Below are 12,654 nucleotides of genomic sequence, written 5' to 3' on the forward strand. Positions count from 1 at the left end.
ACCTCAGAGATCCATGATACACACAGTGTCGAGAGCAAAGCGTAAGCTTTGAGACGAGGCTTGCATATATACAACATCACCACAGTCCAGAACAGGCATAAAAGTGGCAGCAACCAGTCTCTAATTACGGGATTTGATCCTAAAATAAAAACCCAGTTGCAGTTTCAATCTGTTTAACAGCTTCTGAATATGATTTGGAGAGAGATTAATCAATTAACATACCAAGATATCTATAACTGGAAACTCAAACACTGAGAATAGACGATTGAGAGCAGATTTTGTGGTTTTGATTTCTAATTAGAGAACAGCATTACTTTGGGGTTTTTTCAGCATTTAAAACAAGTTTTAAATCATACAAGTGTTCTTTAACTTTGTTAAAAGCGATTTGTAGTTGGGAGAGGGTTCCTTCTGGGGTGGGTGCTGAACTGTAGAGTACAGTATCAGCACAAGTGAGAATTGACATTTGACACATTTTTTATCAATGTTATTGATGTACAAAATTAACAGGAGTGGCCCCAGGACTGACCCCTAGAGTACACCTTTACTAACAATCAGTGAGCTAGAGCCTCTGCTTGCACACAGTCAGTGCGTTTACATGCAGTTTAAAAACTTAATTATATTCGGGTTCAGGGCTTGATGGCTTTATGTACCTCAGAAACTGTAACAGGACTGAAAGTAAAAGGCTGATGTGATAGATCATGGCCAACAGATCCTTCTGTAGAGGAACAATCCTGTTGAGGACAGCAGGATTCAAATAAAAACCCAGAGGCTATAAAATGTTCATTAAAACAATCAAGGATTTTGGACTTGTCCGTAATCTTTTCTTCATTTTTCACAATGCATGGGGGAAACTCCAATTATTATTTTTTTCTGATAACGATTTGATAATTTTCCAAATTTTGATGGGTTGTTCAGATTATTTGATGTTTGGGAAAGAAAATGATCACCTTTGGCCTTTCTGATTTTAAGATTTTTCAGAGTTCTGTTTAGATTTTCTGGCTTTTGCCCATGTTGGGTTCAGTTTATGCAGGAGATCTGATGTCTGGTGTGAACCAAGCATTGTTGCAGTCTTTCACTCTGTGCTTTTTTAGTGGTGCATGTTTGTTGATTATGTGATGTTATTACTGTTAAAACCCTCATTGAAGAAATCCCAAGCATGATCAACATTTGCAATTAAACTCATTCTCTCAGAGTCAAAGCAAAATAAATCAGCAAAAAGGAAATACGTGGTTTGGTTTTTTGTATTTTCACATAACTGTTGCAACCACACAATGGTCACTGATGTCTTTCGCAAATATGGAAGCAGTGGAATACTTGTGGGGAATATTAATTCAAATAACAGCTATGAAAGATGTCTTCATGAAATGTTCATTTAAAAGATGTTAGGCCACCACTGAGGTTCAAGTAAAAGCAACGGTTTATTATGATAAATGCAATTTATTATATTTATATTATATATATATTTATATTTATTTAATATCTTGCAATAATTATTATTTGGCAGAAAATGTGGTCACTTAAGTTTTTTCCATTAAAACATGATCCCTAAGTCAAGCCAACTTCTCTCTAACCACCCTCCCTCCTCTGAGGGCTCTTATCATGATTCAAAGTGATATTTTGCTGCTCTCTGGTGGACATTTCACTCAGTTACAATTTTGAGGTGTTCTGCCTCTCAAACAGCAGTTAAGTTTGAAGCAGTTTTGTTTTAAATCCCACCAAAACTGGGGGCCGGCTGACTTTCTCCCAGTAAGTGGGAAATGCAAACTTCTATTTCTCCCAAACAACCCAAACGTTGTATGAATTCCAGGCAAAGTCCCAAGCACTTGTTCAAAGATAGTGTCTGGAGTTTTAGACATTGCTATTAATTGATGCAATGTTAAGATAGTGATTGGATAGGTGGGTGGACAAAGGATGGATAGATAAATACATACTGCAGTCATTTTATAGACCTAAATTTGCCTACAGTCTACTTAGTGTAAAATCTCTAATGTTACAAAAAACTCATAAAGTAGCTAGGCTACTTCCAGGCTACTTCCAGTGCATTTGAAAACACTTGTGTGTGGTACCTGTGAATAATTTCACCTGTTGCTAGCTGTTGTTTAACTTTGATATGCTAACATTGGTTGTGTAAATATTTATAATATAAATATAACTAAATAACCTAAGGTAACTTATTGCCTCCCTTTATCATATCAATAATATTGGCTAAATGTGTTAAGCATTAACTTAGCCAACAAAACTGGGTCATATCCAAATGTAGGCATACCCAGCTAGTTATAATTTGATGTAACTGTACTGCTGCTAGCTTGAGATAACTTCTGCTTCTTTGCATCATACTTCATTAGTAGGCCTGTGCTATTTCCGTCACGGTGCTGTCCTATTAACTTTTTTGAAAGCTTGACCAAAAGTTTAACATACCTTCTAACTTAGTCGTTGGTTACCAAGTTGTTGTGAGCACGTGACCGCGACACATGACAAACGTTAACCTCTTGGTAGCCATTTGGACTGGCAGCCAAGCAAAGTTAATTAATATCCTTATAATGGCTGCGTTAGTTATTTACTAGTCCATTAGTTAGCATTACTGTTAGAATTGAATGCAGCCATTATATATGTTTTAAGTAGCTACACCTGTGCTTTTCTTTCTCTTTTCACATACTTTTCCAGAAAGCAACACATTGCATTTAAATAACCAGTGGTCATGAGTCTGACTCACTTGAAATTGCACAAATCCATAATTTGAAAACACTAGGCTATGATAGGCTAGTGTGATATATGTCCATGTAAATATGAATGGAAACATTTACACAACAGTGCCCGCATCTTTTTACAAAACTCAAAAGCAATGCCAAAAACCTTGTATTATGCAGCTTGGCAGTGGCCACACAAACCACAATAGTGAAGATTTGTTCTAAATGTAGGCACTTTATGCTGGACTGACAAAGCAGGTGTTAAATAAACTCCAGCTTTTTCAGAATGCTGCAGCCAGAGCATTAAATAGAATAAATTCTAAATCAGCTACTCTCTGGAACTGAGATCGGCTACAAAAGTGTCTTCTTTTAAAAACAAAATAAATCTATTTCTTTTCACAAGCCTTTAGGTAAGTTTAAAATTTGTGTTACTGCATAAGATTCAGTATTGCTGTTTTTATTATAGTCTTTTTTTAATGCTTTATTATTTCATTGCCTCTTTGTAAAACCTATTTTATGTTATGCTTTATCTTTTTATATAATACCTGTTTATTGTTTATTTTTGTTATGTATGATCTTTTGATTTTAAATGTGAATCACATTGAGCCTGTCATTTGAAATGGGCTATATACGTAAATAAACTTGACTTGACTTGACTAAACATGACTGGGGGACTGTGATAATATGTTTTGACTGTCGAGAGGATTTAACTAGGCCTATATGACAACAACAAAAATATGCCTGGGTTAACCATTCCATACTGATTAAGGCGTGTTTACGTTGTTGACTTTGTGTGGCAGTACACAAATATTAAAATAAATGTTACATTATCCTTTCCCTTAAAGATAAAGGGCTTGAACTGGGCATGCAGAAATATCTCATTCTGCATATTGTATAGAGACAAGTATCTGTCCCCTGAAACGTGTTCCGACATTTAGCAATTGCCTCTTTACCAAGTAAGAGAGGTCCTTCTGTGTTTTGAGCAATGTCAGTTTCCCTAATGACTTCCCAGCTCTCATCTGGAAGAAGCTGGTGCTGAAATGGGCAGGGGGGTAGAAGATAGCTCAGCCTATTACACTGGCACTGCCACGACAGCTTCTCTTGGCAGTCGTGAAAACCTAGACAATTGCTGTCCTTCACACCCGTATTAGTGACAGTTACCTAACACCTTTGGAGCGACTCACAACAGGACTGTGCCAGGTAGCACTAGGTTTCCAGTATTGCCTCCAGTGTCCCATTATTCTTCTCTACTGAAGGAGTGTGTCTTCTGTCTGCTCCACAAATTGCTCATGCACATCAGAGGCTGTGCTCTTTTCAGGCCACAGCTAGGATGAAGGGTTATTGGTGAGGGACAATGAAATGGTGTTTGTGACTGTAACAGATGATATAGAGCATGAAAGAGTTGGGGCATGGGGATCAAATTCATGATGAAACAGGGAAGAAAGACAGACTGTGTTCAAAGAGTATTTGCATGGTTAGAATATCTTTCATATATTATTTATATATATTTTTGACACCATGGGGAAAATAATGATGGCTCCCTGTTGAGGCTTACTAGAACACCTAAACAGAACAGAGCCACCAATTTGAGGTACTTACTCCACTACACTTACAGCTTTAGTTACTTTTCAAATTACAATTTGTGTTCCTTTATGTATTGAGAAAATTCCACTCATCTTTATCTCATTAAACCCTTTTAAAAACGGCCTGGATCAGCTGGAAATGCATCATCTCAGAGCTAAAAACAGGGCTGTTTTTCTGATACCATGAAAAGTTCTCACAGGAAAGTGACATTACAAACATATGATAGTCTAATAGAACATGAAGCATAGCTGTAAAGATTCAACGACCCTACAGGATATAAAGGAGTTAACATTAGCACAACCTTAAACTTCTACAGCAGTACAATGGAACATATGTGTTAATGCAGCAGTAATATTAATACAGAAACATCATATATAACAGTAAAACACTGGCAAGGAACATTTTACTACACAATTAATACTTTTATACTTTTTTTTTAATACAGCACTTTTACAGTTTGGTGTTAGTACTTTTTCTGCAGCAAAGAATCTAGTACCTCTGCTATTAAAAAGGCCTGCTGTGTCAGCCATACCTTATACATGAGTCAGACAAGATGAGAGCTCTGTGTTGATCATGACCATTTATATTCTGAGGAGGAAAACAAAGGATAGTATACAGTTGAAATATATGTTTTATGTGAACATTTAAATTAAGTTTGTTTTGTTTTCACCAGAAAAACCACCAACCATTACATTTCCTCTGGAATGTCTTCATTAGCTTTTAATGTTTTCTCACCTGATGTTACAATTGTTATACATTTTTGTATCTATAGAGAGCAAAATGACTGTAGGGGGGATAACTAGCGTATGGATAAACTGACTGAGAGCAGAAAAGAGAGAAGAATCTGCCTCTGGTGTCAGTGGCTGGCAGATTGGGCTGCACAGTCAGATGGAGCTAGACAACTTGTTGTCTCAGAGACAGCTTCAGCAGTGAACCATGAGAATGGCCTTTGCAAACCATCCTGATACACACTGACACAATGGAAGTGTGTTGTCTTGCATGACTGAGGCTGGGATTTTACAAAGATGTACTAAACTTTATATTCTTATCACCGTGTCATGATATCACTGTTTATTAAAGCATTTTACATGTCAAGGAAGTTATTTTCTCTTTTCAGTGATATACCTTCAATAATATTAAGACACATTATTTTTTCTTTTGTGTGTTTTACTCTATATTATTACCCAGCAATTTGCATTCCTAGTTATGTTAAAATATGTGTATAGCATTTAGATATTGGGACAAGGATTTTCCCAAAGGCAAATAAAACCGAAGCACTCTTTAATGTGCAACATTCAAAAGCCTGCTTAGCTATGACAACTTCTCTTGTGAGAACAGCTGCCTCAATGAGAAGATATATCTCAAATGACAGACTTTCTGCACAGACACTGTGTAAAAAAACCTTGCAGGTTGGTATGACATGGATGCACAAACATATCCTCAAAACCTTTATTGTTAGAGAAAGGAATCTATATCAGAGCATTTCTGACACCCAAGATCTCTGATGACATGCACCCTGTTTTTTATGCATATGTGTAATTGATGGGGCTTATATGAACATGTAGGTCATACATCACATTAAAAAGCATAAAGGACAGTAATGTGATGACTGCGTCTTAAAAACAGACGCACCTGACACAATGCAACGGGTAGAGCAATATATCAAGGTTAGCTTCTGACAGACGTACTTGTGATAATAGATAGCAGGATGCGCTCCCATGAATAACAAGGAGCACAGTAGACCCTGACTTGTTTCTCTTAGAGTCTTATTAAAATGAAAGGATTTGGAGGTTGGAGCAGTTTGGCATGAAAGGAGGGTCCATAATTGGAGGAGAGAAGACAAACAGGTGGGGTAGTTGTCTGTGTTTGATACTCATCCTGCTGCTCTTCCACATGCTCATGGATCCCATTCTTGATGCAGTTTCACGCTCACCAGGGAGTTCAGATTAGAAACACACCTCTCTGCCTGATATTTGCTTTTTGTTTTTTTATTTATAACTTTTTTATTTTTTATTATTTTCCTAAGAGTAAAAGAGAAGTAGATATACCGTTTAGCTAGAGTGTCCATCCACATGAATTTTAAAAGAAAAAAAAACAGTACATATCTACTGTATGACATTATACACATATCCATGCAGAAAAAGAAGTCCCATTGCATAAATTGTGAGATATTACTGAATACAGATTATGGAGATTATAAAGGAGCAGCTAGGCTCTGGTGACAGGCTGAAGGTGATAACAGTCACCTTTAACACAGATGTACAAAAACATTAAAGCGACATAGAATTTAGTACTAATTACAGAATCATATTTCTTTCTCTCCAGCTCTTGCTCAAACACATTTCGCAGTGAATAATCAAATGTAAAAACATGAGACAATGGGCCAGCTGTACTAAATGTAATCACTCGGTTCTCAAAGCACTTCACTTTAATGCCCTTTATTTATGGCCTTCTCTTTCCTATCCCCCATATCTTCTTTTTTCCTTTTCTCTGCAGTCTCTTAGAAATACATAATCTCTTCTTATTAATAATCTTATAATTATTTTTAACAGCCTGATACAAGGCAAAAATTATGCATTCAGATATAAATGAAGGCAATAAGTATTACAATTATATATTGTGCAACGACAACATATTTATTATTATTATTATGTTTTCACTTAAACCTCTGTTTAGGTTGCAGTGAGATTTAGGAACTTAACTCCATGTATCAAGAATGATAATGTTGTTGGCTGTATCGCCCTTGCAGATGAAACCAAGAGAAAAAACAGGTTGGAGCAACCCTGTCTATTAGAAATGAATACCATTCTTTTGTTTTCCTAAACACATTAGATGCTAAATTTAATTGCTGCCTGGGTTGAAACGTTGGACCGCTGGGCAAGTGCCTGCTGGGCTTGTTCAGTTATCCATCCATGCCGCGCACAATGCGGTCAGACAGGGTAACTGCTGGGTGCACAAAGAAGCACAGGGCATAGGAGACTGGAAATCCCACTCTGTGTCCTGTGTGGTTGGGTTTAGTAAACAGAATCACTTTGATTAAGGTAAGGTAAAGGTGATGGTGATGATGGTAGATTCGTTGGTGGCGTTTTAAAGTAAATGAAGTAAACATGTTGAGTTTAGTGCTTTTCATTTATTGCAAAAGTGGTTATTGTCAGATTACAAGTGAAATACCGGTGCATTATTACTGAACATTTCACTGATTCATTCTGTATAAACCTTTGTGCAAAAAGTGTAATACAAAGGTCATTTCTTTTTTATTTTAGGTTTATATAGAACATAAATACAAACACAAACACAAAAAAACTTGCCTTTGAACATAACCTATGCAGCGAATACACTTGTCACCACAGCAAAACAGTTTAGACTAAAGTGTTTTCTCCTAGCAACGTAGTTTACAAAAAATATATTGTTATTTCTAGTAGACAATGTTGCTAGGAGACAGAAGAGGGTTCCTCAGGGACCTTATTGACCTCACTGCATATTAAGTGAAAAGACCTGTGTGGGGGGACAATGACTGTGTAGTATTACTTCAGTCAGAGGCACTCAGTGTAGCTGAGTAAGAGTGAAAAGTGTCAAGTTATATATGGGCACACTGTACACATGCATGGCTACGACTGCCAGTCTGCCAAGTTACTGGTGGATGAGCCAGTAAAGGTGAAGCAGCTGATACTGACACAAGAGGCATTTCAAGTGTTACATTTGTGATGTGAAAAATGAGAAAAATTTAAAGGAAAATTATGTGGCAATAAGGTGTTTCCCTGGTGTCCTTATGCCTCAATAGTGCATTCTTGATGTTAACTGAATGCAGTTGTTTGCTGTAAATAAGACATATATGGTTATAACAAGTCCCTAAGACAGCAACAGCTGGGTGAAATGGCCATCGAGTTGAGTTTGAAACAAATAGGAGGCTGTGTACTCAACAACAAAGTGTAACCCTAGATAAACCAATACATTTTCACAAGAAAGTACATCACAGGGGTAGATCGATATATTTTCTCTTGCCCTTGGTTAAAGAATGCATTTTGGATGCTCTCTAAATTTACAATGATTTTTTGCTTAGGTGTTTAAGAGGTTGGTCAATGACAAGATCCTCATTCCAAGCATTTCTTAGCTTTCTTGAAAAGTAGTAATTTCAGATCTGATTTTCTCCCATTCCCTCTGAGACAAGCAATTTATCCATCCTCTCTGCAACAGCTATCCAAAAACATTATAATAATGCAGATGGATGACATTGTGACAGTGTTGCAAATCACATAAAACCACAGTAGCCCCCCCCCCAACACACAAAGGGAGCATTATGAATACTCCTATTCTCGTCGTATTTTAATATTTCATCACTCTTTGTCATTTTCAAAGGCAGAACTAATTGCTGACATTAATTACTAATTTCACTGATGGCATTAGCACTGATAAGTGTGATGTGGATGATGCCTGGATTAGTCAAGCTGAATTATGCTTAAAGACGCAGAGCAAGATCGTGACACACAAATGGGGGACAGTGATAAGCAGGAAGAAGTACTCAGATGATAAATTACTTTACAATATACAGCATGTGGATGTTTCCAAAAAATATATTTAACCTAAAAAACTTATTGAACTCATTTCACATTTTCTGTCTCCTGAAATATAATAAATGATTACAGATTATATTATGTATTGACCGCACACATGCTTTGACAAATGTGGGAACAACTGTTGGCCTGGTATTCAGACTAATTTGCAATGCATTCTCAGTAATTTAGGGCCTAGTAGTAGGAAAATCAGCACCTCATAAGAAAGAACAAAATTGAAATTGAAATATTTTTATGTGACTTTCCTTGTGACCTTAATGACTCACCATAAGTGCGTCTCACCCTCTAGTTGCTGTAGCAGCTAAAACTGAAACTAAGTAAGTGTGATTGTTTTGTGATTTGGGTAACCTGAAGCTTTATGCTGAAATCCTCTGCATGTTCTCACCCTATCCAGCCACTGGAGGTAATGGCTATGTTGTGCGCCAAAAGGTAGATTCTTGTGAAATCAAGCAATGCAGGTTAAATGCTGTTGATCTTAATACATTAAGCAACATGGAACATACTGTACACCATCTGCTATGGTTTGGATGGTTTGGTTTTGTCAACTGAAAATACTCTATATGGCATTTTAAAAATGTTAGCAGCAATTCTTTTATAGACTGATGCACAAAAGAAACACGACATTTCCTCGCATCCTCACGCACGGTTTTTCTTCTCTTAAGTACAGAGGTTATACAGAAAATGTGGTAATGGCTCATTAAGTCACATACACCCCTGATTGGCAATGGTATCTGGAAAACAAAAACATCTCCATGATTCATTCTCTTTTCTCACTAACAATTGACAACCGAATAAAATATGGTCCATGAGTGTTAATTATAAAGTTTGATTAGTGTATACTATTGATCCAATAGCTCTGTCATGATTCCATCTTGGCAGTCCTTCTCTCCCCTTTTGTCTCTGTGTTTGTTTCCCTCTGTCCGTAATTCCCTGTATGTGTCTTCCCTCTCTGTTTGTTTGTTGCAAGCTGGAGGTGTGGTTTTCCTCGGGCAGGCTGATCCAGGTGGACCTCGCTAATTACCTCCCTTCCTGTATTTAAGGACGGAACTGGAAATTCAGTGCCAGATCGTTTCATCAGCAAGAGCGGTACTGTGTAGCAAACCCTGGCTTCATCTGTGCTTTGTTGTTTTTTCCTCACTCCTCCGTGGACATGTTTGTGACTGTTCTTTGTTCTTTTTGCTCCAGCTTCCCTGTCGACCTGCCTGTCTCCCAGCCTGTCTCCCAGCCTGTCTCCTAGCTTACCACCCGCCTGTGCTCATTCCCCGTGGCCATTTTTTCCAACTCACGACTGACATCAGCTGCAGAGATCGCCATTAGATGTGGATGAAGCGACCTTCGAAGAGAACTTCACTGTGCACTTACGTTGGAGTTGTTTTTATTAAAACCTTTAAAACTGACTCTAGTGTTCGTGTCTGCATTTGGGTCCCAGTCCTCTGTGTTTTCCCAGTTCACACTCGGGACAAGCTTTGCCATAAAAACCACAGTAGAACTGTTGAGCTCTTTATCAGCATTATTTGGACCAGAATCTCAAAGTAATAATTCATCATAGAGTAATACATTTTGCCCCAACTAAACAGTTAATACCAGGAGTTCACAGGAAGGAAACTTGGACTCAAGCTGTGAAGCAGTTCAGTTCCAGTTAGATGGTCTATTGATCTCTCTTCACTGTACCCTTTGCTTTACAGACAGTGATTACAACAGAGCCAGATGCCAAGATAAATGGTATTTGACACTCCGGCTTATATTTTTTTAGAGCAGTGATTCCAACATTTTAAGTTGGGATCCCTTAATGTAAAATGATGTCTAATTTTGACTCCTTAAAGACTTAAAGATTCCACTGAATTTACTGTTTCTTTTGAATAGTTTTCAAGTGGCTCAAGGGGTAAAACCAGGGCTGTTCTTAAATACATTTTCTTGAGGTCTTGCACTTGTCTTGGTCTTGTGCCTTGCTGGATTCTAAATTTTATTGGACTCAGTTATTGAAACCTGTTCAAGTTGTCCCTGACTGCTCGCGAATCACTATATCAACATTAAAAAAGACACTATTGCCTTCTTAAACAGGTTTCCATTGGCTCTGGACTCTAGCAGCTGATTTGTCATTCACTGTTCATACATACAGTACAGTAACTATGAAAACTAATGCACCGTTATTTGTATGTAATCCACGTATTTATTACAACAGAAATTATGTCCAGAGGAAAGAAGGAAATCAGGTGGATGGATCATAAAACACGGTACTTTACCTAGGGGACCGGTATTCGTTTCACGGCTTACCTGATCAGTTTCCTTTGCTCTTAGTTGTCGTGTAAATATTGGTAACAGCTATCAACGGTGGTGTCTAGTTGGTAACCCTAGATTTGCAAGCAAACTCTTGCGAGACTCACTTCCACCCCACCTTTTGTTTACCTTAACCATTAGATTTCAATTCACATCCTTAACCATCTACCCTTAACCTTAACCTAAGTTCCATTGCTTAACCTATTCATGCTTAACCCTTGCTTAACCATTTCACCTTAGTCATTTGAGGTCACTAACTCATTCATCCACAGTATACTGAGAACACTGTACCTGGTAACATTGTGTCCACCGAAGCGTTGTTTTATTATTTGCAGTGGGAGCACTGCGTATTTACACTCTGCTACAAACAGCAGCAGTGACAGTGCGTCTGTTGTGCGCTGAGCTCTGCACGTTTGGAGTTTATGGTTGCAGAGTTAAAAACAGCACTTGTCACTGTCACCGTCACTGTTTTTACCTAGCCATCCAATCATGAGAAATTCTATCTTGTCAGCCTCCAAGTACTGTGTTTCAATAACTGGAGAGATATTCTTCATTGAAAAAGGGGAACGGCGCTGAAGGCTTCTCCTGTCGGACTTCTGCGAGAGTGTGATAGACAGATGGTTCATCCAATCACCTGCCAGGTACTGTATGTTTTGAGGCACCTGCTCTTTTCCAATCAGTTTCTAATGATGCCTTCTCAGAAGGTTCTGTAACAAACTACCTGACGAGTCAGTTCATACTACATGTATTTGCAAGTGCAAACATGTATAGTACACATAAAAGGCAGACAATGAGCATGTGACTGTAAGCTACATAAGAGTGCTGTGCTAAATATTGAAGCAAATGACTCTTGAACTCAGTAATATTTCCTTGACTTTAAAACACTTTTTTTCCGCTCTTTGAGGTAATTTAATGGTCCAGTTTTACAGTAATCTGCTTTTGCCAAGACACCAAGTTCATGAAGGTTAGAAAATGGCAAATCTGACAAAAACTATTACTGGGGGAATTTCACATTTTCATAGAGGATGCCAACAATTGTGAGTGGTGCAATATGTCTTTCTCCACTTCGGGAAGTTGTTGGATTGACTGACACATTTGGCAATTCTAGCTCAAGAGCTGATTCCTATTTTTGAGACTAATTATAGAACTCCAAGAATTAAAGATAAAATGGGTAGTCATAAGGGGGTTGCTCGATTTATTGGGTTAAAAAAGTACAACTTAATTTGCCATGTTCTAACAAACACATCATTTTTTTCAGATACACTTCTTCTTATTATCTTATTTGGCCATGGATACAGTGTTCAGCAAACAAGTATGTTATCACATAGTAGATATTAGTAGTACAACAGTATCAAACTTTACACAGGCTGATCGGAATGTAAAAATGCTGCCCACATACTAATATAACCCTGTACATAAACCAGGGATGAGGGATGTTTTTCCAATAAAACCTAGCCCTAAGTTTAATAAGGAGAGATGTCCAATAAAGCCGAGAACAGAGACATCAACTGACCAATCCCCATGTAGCATGATGA

This window comes from Echiichthys vipera, assembly GCF_963691815.1.
Source record: "Echiichthys vipera genome assembly, chromosome: 11".
NCBI classification, from domain to species: domain Eukaryota; kingdom Metazoa; phylum Chordata; class Actinopteri; order Perciformes; family Trachinidae; genus Echiichthys; species Echiichthys vipera.